At 37.0% G+C, this 8,793-nt stretch overlaps 1 protein-coding gene across 1 annotated transcript in view; it reads left to right on the top strand.

Moving 5' to 3' along the window:
- The window catches only part of SLC25A26 (solute carrier family 25 (S-adenosylmethionine carrier), member 26), a 122,383-nt gene that overhangs the window by 92,894 nt on the left and 20,696 nt on the right, over positions 1–8,793 (top strand). The window lies entirely within an intron of this gene.

Raw genomic sequence — 8,793 nt, 5'->3', positions numbered from 1 at the left:
ACCCTGCTGAAGTTACTATACTAAGAATAGTAAGATCAGGCAAACCATTCCGCTTATAAAAAATAAGCTGGAATATTCAGTATTGAGAAATGCTTCTCTTAAGTGATCTGATTTTAATGTATTTTATTTAATGTAATTTGAGGGTCTTTCATGATTGTTTGGTTTGTTTTTATTTTTACAATTTTCTCTGGTACATGGTGAGATTCAGGCAGTGTTTCTGGGCATGATGTAACAGCTATCCAATGAGAAGGTCAAATTCCATGAGCATAAGAGCTCTCCTTTTTTTGTGTGTGACAAAAGAACAATGAAATCAACAGCTGTCCATAAACAAGACTCACTTTATTAGTGTCTCAATAACCCGCATTCACACGGCCCCTGCACACTCTCTAACATCCTTATGCCATATTGCTGCATAGAAATGTTTTGAGACCCAAAGAGGGGAAAATCATGGGGTTTATATCTTTTGGTATTAAGGGCACTTGTGGTATTCTAGCTACTTATGAAATGTCTAGAATTTTTCAGAGTCATCATAGATAAGTGTTAAGCTTTAACAGTTTTTTTGAGCAAATGTTAAAGTGCTACAGTTTATTTTAAAGTTAAATTTATTGAGGAATAATTTGCATGCAGTAAAGTTCATTCTTGATATGCATGATTTTCAGTGAGTTTTGACAAATGTAACTTTTATAACCAAAATATAGAATAGAAGGTGGTTTTCCTTTTCCCAGCATGTTACATAAATAGAATTACATACTATGTAACATTTTGTGCCTGGCTTCTTTGACTCAGTACAGTATTTTTGAGACTACCAGCAGTTTGTTCCTTTTTGTCACCAGGAAGTATTGCATTGTGTGGGCATTCTGCCATTTGTTTATCCATTTACTACATTTGACTTGCTTCCAGGTTTTGAGATTATGAATATAGCTGCTATAATACTTCCACATAGGTATTTGTGTGGACACATTGTTTCTTTTGGCTAGCTACCTAGAAAAGGGGTTTCTGCTGTGGAGGGAAAGTATATTTTGATAAGAAACTGTCAAAATGTTTTTGCATAGTGGCTTTTCCATACTGCACTCGGGCCATAGTGAGAGGCCTGCATCCATGTCTTTACTAGACATGGGTTTTTTTGTTAGTTTTTTTTTTTTTTTAATAATTTGTGATCTAATAATTCTAGTAGTTATGTAGTGGTATCTCATTGTGGTTTTGATTAGCAGTTCTCTTAGGAATAAATGGTGTTAGACATACTTTTATATAATAATGTTTTATAAACATCCCAAAGTGCAGTCACAGTGCTTTGCAGACAATTTTTGGCACTTCTTTTATTTTTGTGTCGATGATTTTATCCATTTTAATTAACTTTTGTAACTACAGAGAGATTGCATGGTCTGGAAGGGTTTCTCTATTACATGTATGTGGGCAATGCTACTTAAGAGTATTTTTCTCAATACATATTTCATTCCTGTTATGCAAAGGAGTGCAGGTCTAGAGGTAGGTGTAAATATTCTCAGCTTAAATTTACTCTGTCCAAAAGCCAAGGTGGTCACCTTACTTAAAAAGACTTCCTCCTGCTGCCTCCCTGACTCCTGTTAATTATGCTGATGCTATTCTCTCTTGACCATCTGGACTCAGACGCCACATTAAAATTTGACTCTCTTTCTCCTTATCACATCACTTCCTGAGTTTGTATGTCTGACTTTATGGAACCTGAGGTCTCTCATTCTTCTCTGTTTTATTAACTCATACTTGGACTAAGTTCTAACAGTTTATTTTCTCAGCTATCCTATACATTCATTGGTGTGAGTCTTAGGCATATCTTCAAAGTGATACTGTTAGCTTTATTATCCTCTAAAATGTGCTGTTGTTGGTTTTCTTTTTCTTTTTTTTAAAGATTTATTTGTGCATACAGAACTGGTGTACAGGCCAGAGGCTCAGGGGTGGCGAGAGGCTTCACCAGAGACAGAGTGGGGAGCAGAACAGGCAGATCGATAAACTACACTGCTGAGGAGAGCAGCAGGCGGGTCAGGAGAGGTCTGCCACGCCATGTGGTTACCTCCAGGGGAAGGGCCTGTTGTTGGTTTTCAAGGATGTCTACACTGTTTTGTTAACTGGTATTTCTAGTTCTCACCTCACACTGTTCTAGAGAAACCCTTTTCTTCCAGCCAGCGTGCATTCCTGAGCTATGTTCTCTACTGAAATGTGCTTTCATGGATCCAAATACTAGCATCTTTCAAAACCAGTTCAGTTTTTGTGTCCTCCTTAAGGTCTTCCAGTGTAGGCCCTGGAGATTTACCCTTACCTAATGTTTGTATCACTGATTGATATTTAGCCATTCGTTGTAAGCCTTGACCTCTTCCATTTATAGATGATAAAGTGAATTAATTTATTGGGACCTACAAAATGGAGGCCCTGGTGGCCTGACCCCTATAACAAATCCAAGTCAGCTTGCAGAAAAATATTCAGCAGTGAGGGGTTCAGCCAGCCACTGAACTCAGGTATCTGACTCTACTGCATCATGTGTTCAGTAATGTTTGTGCTTTTTTAGATACATAAAAGTTGTTAGAAATTGGAAGTCATATTTTATAAATGAGCTTATTTAAGGCATTTCTGTAGATGGTGTTGATTCCTTAGCAAGGTGACATAAAACTTAACAGCAGTGGCTACCGTATTTCATAATACTGCACTCACAAAAATCCCTTATTGTGCTGCACTTGGGCAGGGATTCAACAGCTCTCATTTAAAGAGCTCCCAGTGACTAACTTTGGGGGTGGTTTTTGGTGATGAGTGGAGTCAAACTACATCTTCCATATGTTCATGTTTACTTCCTCACAGGATTTGCATATTAGAGGAAGAATCTCTCTTGGTTGTTTATATTTACATTTACATGCTTTAAATAGTTCTGTCTTTTACAAAGCAAGTGTTCTATTTGCTAGTTGTTTGAAGGTTAGCATTCTTTCTTTCTTCTAGTTCAACGTAAAGTTGGATAATTGTGTACGTAACTATTAAATTAGTTTCTTTTAGAAGTATGCTCATATGGTTATAGCATAGATATACTTTTTTTTTAAGATTTATTTATTCATACAGAACTGGGGTACAGGCCAGAGATGTGGAGGGTGAGAGGATTCACCAGAGACAGAGTGGGGTGCAGAACAGACAGATCAATGAAGTACACTGCTGAGGGGAGCAGTGGGCGGGCCAGGAAAGGTCTGCCTGGCCCTGTGGATCTCCTCCAGGGCAGGCCGGGATCGAACTCATGCGGAAGTGGCTTAAGCTTTTTTGTGCTGTGCTTTAACCCTCTGTGCCACCAGGGAGGGCCCAGCATAGATATACTTTTAATGGGTTTTTAGATAAATAGTAAACATATTTTGAAAAAGTAAAATGACTTGTAAGAATGTATTTTTTTCTGTTTGAATAGGGAACATCATTTTCTAGTGCAAAGTAGGGAATTGTTAAGAATGAGCCAGATCTATATAGTTTTTGTGAAAGCCACGAGGGTTACAAAGTTGTAAAATAGTAAGTAGAAGAAATGCAGGCTATACTTTCAGATGCAGTGTTTGAAATAAAATGAAAATATGCATTGGACCATGTGAGAGCATCATCTTATGCTAATGATTTTCTAAGATAAAGTCGTAACTTTACAATAGAGATCGAGGTAAATGGATTAGCATTTCAGTTACAATAAAACGCATGAAATAATTACTCATTTTTTTATTTATCCTCTATAAATATTTTAAGTAGCCAGTATTTTATTTAAAAGTTATTTTTTTATTCAAGTTGAAGAATATAACCTTTTAGCTGTTGATTCTTATTCTCATAATAGTTAAAATGTCTACCACTACCTTTACCCACAATAAAGTGTTCCCATACTTTTGGTAATATAAACAAAATAGTAGGAATTTAGAAGTTGCTCACAGCTTCATGGTCGCCACATACATCGTTTCAGAGATGGGAGAATCTGGTGTCTGCACAGACTTGTTTGGTTAGAATATTGATTCTTATTAATGTGTGTTAAAGCTTGAGACGGAAATGATAACAGAGTAAAACAGGTTTGTGTGTATATGACTTTTACCACACTAAGCTGTACCCTCAATTCATTATAACAGGTCAGTATGGAAGGAAACACCTGAAAAATAAGAGCAGAGTACTTTTTATATGCCCAGATGGCCAGTAAAGGCAGCCTAAATGGCTGATTCTGATTTTAGCAAAATCACATTGCTAATGAAACAGGCATCTTTTTTTTTTTTTAAAGATTTATTTATTTGTACATACAAAACTGGGGTACAGGCCAGAGACTCAGGGGCGGCGAGAGGCTTCACTAGAGACAGAGCAGGGAGCAGAACAGGCAGATCCATGAAGTACACTGCTGAGGGGAGCAGCGGGCGGGTCAGGAGAGGTTTGCCACGCCATGTGGTCACCTCCGGGGCAGGCGTGGACCCAACTCATGCAGAAGTGGGTTTAGCTTCTCAGTGCAGTGCTTTAACCCGCTGCGCCACCAGGGAGGGCCGAAACAGGCATCTTTTAACAATTTAAAAACTTTAAGAACATTAGCATTCTTCATTTGTATCCTGAAAAATGTGGCATACTTTGTGCAAAGAGAAAAAGAAACAAGATTTTCACAGTACCTTTTCAATTTTTAAAAGCAATGGATTATATTTTCTACTTTCTAGAGCCACCAAAGGAGAGCGAGAAAGAAGGGTCCATATGAGGGATAGGAGAATTGGAAAAATAAAAATTTGTCTGACTGTTTAGGGAGATTCCATCAATTAAACAAAATGTTGAAAAAATATGACAGAGAAAATTAAAGGGAAGAAATGGCATGTACAGCAAAGGCCTCAGAGAATGAGTGGACAGGGTGCGATTCCTCTCCTTGCTTCTCACTTAGACCTGTGTTCCTGGCTGCCTGGGTAGGCAGAATGGTGAAGAGCAAATAGATGGCATATCATCAGGTCGTGGTACTGCCATCTGCAGGTAAGATTGATCATTGCCTCGTGAGTGCCACTACATAGGGATAGTGGATTAGAGTTCTCTAGAAACAGTACAAAGCAGACCAGTTTCTTCTTTTATCTTCCCTTAAAGGCATTTCTCTCCTACTTAAGTAAATTGGTGATAAAAATCAGAGAAACATGATCAATCAGATAAAAGATGCCTTGGATGAGTCTTACTGGCCTTCTTTGGCTGAGACAAAATGTAAGAAAAAAGGGTTTGCCACATTTTAGATTTTTAAATACCCTTATCTTTTAAGAAGGTCTTTTACAAAATGCCTGTAGCAATTCTCAATTCATTTCCATGTAAAACACTGCCAGTATTTGGTTTCAAGGGCCATCTCTATATTTTCTTATATAATCTCCTTTTTAAATGGAGGTAAAAAATACCTGTCTCCTCAGGAATGACCACCTGATTGTAGACCTCATTTCAGCTAAACCTAAGCAAACCTGAGGTTCATGTTAGCACAGCTCACCAAAAAGCCGTGTTCTGTTAAGGGCAGTTAATCTCAAGGTGGAACCTTTATGCTTTTCCTGATTTATATGGTTCTCTCATAGCCAAGAAGGAGAATTTGTTGTTTGGCCCACTCAGGTCTTCTCCCATTCTTTACACAAGGATAAAATGACCAAACATGACGTATATTATAGGCATTCATTTAGGTTGTCAGATATTTGCCTGCTCTCTCTCTAGAAGGGGTCGTGCAAAGGAGTGAGTTCCAAAACTGAAGAGAATGAGTTCCCTGTCCTACAGAAGCAAGGGTGAGATGTGAGCACACTTGAAGGTTCATGAAAACCAGTGACTCTTTATTGATATATATATTTTAATGCTGTTAAGAATAAAGATTAGTCATTGTATCTGTTGCCAAATAAATGGGGCTTATAGTGCTGTCATTTCTTTCATTTTAGCCATTTTTGATAATTTCTTCAAAGATTTTTCCATATTTAATTATAGCAAACCAGGTGTGCCTTTGGAAGTAAAAGTATTAAAATAGTCACCTTGCCTTGTTGACTCACAATCCACATCATGAACATCAATTAAAATAATTTGTTTTACTGTAACTTACCCAGATATGTTAAGATTTTGTTGACACCTTTTGTCTAGAGTTCAAACTATGAAAGTTTCCAGGAAACTCAGAGAAGGCTCAGTCAGAATAAATGTACTCCCCCCAATCTAACTATAAAACCTAAGTATTAGCAAATAGCATTTGAGCCTATCTTGGTTTTGCTCAAGAATAATAAATGAATTTCTTTCCCTATCATCAGCATAATTATTCATTAAAGACTTTCTTAGAAATTCATAGCTCTACCACTGTATCTATCAGGCAAGCATCTAAGTATCTCAATCAAGCAAAACAGTAGAACTAAAACAAAATGTACACAGAGGACTGACTTTTCTGTTGTCTTAAATATTTGCCTTATTGTCTGATGTTATTCATTGAAATTGAGTAGGTCATTCTTAACATGTACCTATCCTCATACAATGAAAACATGTGGCAAACAGTCATAATCTGGCAAGAAGAGAAGCCTCATGACAACTTTTGAGCAGCTGAAGTCCCAAATTTTAAATTTCTTTATATTATAGCCAAACACTTTACTTTCAGTTGGTTATTCATAGGGCAGTAGTGCTTGGCCTATACAAGTGGGTCTTTCGAAGTGAAAAACTCAAGCTTCTCCTCCTGCTGCCCTTGTGGACACCTGGCCTGGCCATGGACTCCTAGCCCTTCCGTAGTACTGTGCCTGATGTTTGCTCTGTAGCCTGCAAATTATTGCTGGTACTGATAGCTGCTCCCCATGAGTTGGATTTTGCCATGCTGTTCTTTTTCTGATTACCTTGAGCAATGAGTGAAGAATGACTTGGGAAATTAGAACAACTTGGTTGCTTTTGTAATGATACCACCGAGTGTTCAGGATTCTTTTAATATCCTAAATGGACATTACAATTTTCATTATTTGGAAAAATCAGACTGCTATTTAAAAATTACATAACTTAAGCTATGTGAATGGTGAGACTCAGTTAAGGGCTGAAGCTGAGTCAGTATGGTACCAGTCATAATCCCCGTTTGGTCATTGTAGCTAGGTAAGACAGGAGTGATAGGGGAAACTGAGTGAAGGGTGTATGGGAATTCTGTTGTTTTGTTACCTTTTTAGTAAAGCCTAATTTTTTTTCAAAGTAACCATTCCTGTTTTACACTACTAGAAATATTTTCTAGTCAATCTGTATTAAAGGACATTTAACTTAAGAACAGCCACAGAAGTGAAGGCAAGAACAGCCAGTCTCATTACTTAAACTTGAAATTTCTCACTCACGTGAAATATAAATAAATGTGCATGGATTGGTTAGAAAATGTCATTATTTACTTGAAAAAGTAGGAAAACAGGGTATTGAATTTGGATCAATAAGCAAATACCAGGTCAGGGGCCCCTTTCTGTCGCTTCTTCCCGCCCTACCTTGTCATTTGCCTACTTTTCACAGAAACGATCACTACAGCTCTGTGGCGTGGTACTAAATAATGGTACTTATTTGGGTTGAGAAATTATGTCGTTTTCAAGATGTTTCATGTTCAGATAGTTACATGAAAGAGTATACTACTAGTAACCCACATAATATTTAAACAACCTTGAGTGACATCAACATATTTTCTTTAATGGTTCTCATGTTATAATAGAACCTACTCTAAGTTGAGTTGTGCATGGTGGCAGTGAGTAGTAGTAATATTCCATCCTTACCATTCTGTCTACCAGACTCTTAGCTCTTGAGGGAGCCAAATCACCAGATGTAGCTTTCCCACTTACTATCTGCATGACCTCAGGCAAGTTACTTCAGATCCTTAGCACCTGCCCCACACCTGCATTTGTGGACATAAAACATTCTTTGCAAAGTTACTTGAGAAATGTAAAATTGTCCCTGAATCAGATTTAATGTTATAAACCTCTGTTACCTCTATATAGGGAAAGAAATGACAAATGAAATTATTAAATCCTTTGCATAGTGCTTGGTGCCTAGTAAATAATAGCTGATAATGTCAATAGTATTTATGTTGTCTATACTACTGTTTTTATTTTATTATCCAAGCTAGTCTTAAATTATTTAAGTCATAAATAATATTACACTTTTGTCAGTAGCCTTTCCTGTTTTTCCAGTCAGGTTGTTAATGGTCCTGGGTCATCTGATCCTCTGTTCTGTAAGCAAAGATTAAATTTCAGAATAATAACTAATTTACAGTACTTTTTTTTTTTTTAACCAGCTGGTGGTGGTTTAAAGAATTTAAGTTTGTTCCCAAATGAATCATTTGTAACCATGTTTTTAGCTTGGTCTCTGTTTTACTTTTTAATTTAATACAAAATGACAAGCTCATAAAGCAAATTGTTTGGGGCATTGACATAGCTTGTTCATTCACTTAGATATTTTAACTTCATTCCAGTAAAAATTATGATCTCTAAGTGAAAATAAAGTGTCTTCTAAGTACCACTTTATTTCCTGTCAAGACAGCTGTAATCGATGGGTCCATATCCAAGTGTTTTATACTCCATATCAGATTCATTCAGATTCTGGTTATGCAGCTAATCGCCAGTTTAAACACTAGCAGGTTACTTTTCTGAGCCTCAACTTCCGTGTATTCAAAATGAGACTTACAATGGTATATTCCTCCTCTCTTCTTCAGGAGATTGTCATAAGGTCATGGAGTTAGTGAGTTAATGTCTGTAATGTGTTTAATGGCTGGATCATAGTTAAATTTGTATGTTTCTACTGTGGTTGCTGCCATAAATGTTATTTCTATCATGGTCTGTGTTTGCCACCTAAGTTCCTTACTTGATT

The sequence above is a fragment of the Condylura cristata genome, unplaced genomic scaffold, assembly GCF_000260355.1.
Source record: "Condylura cristata isolate star-nosed mole 26May11 unplaced genomic scaffold, ConCri1.0 scaffold00004, whole genome shotgun sequence".
Taxonomy (NCBI): Eukaryota; Metazoa; Chordata; class Mammalia; order Eulipotyphla; family Talpidae; genus Condylura; species Condylura cristata.
Note: the sequence above shows the minus strand (reverse complement) of the source record. Positions and strands in the feature narration are given on the sequence as shown.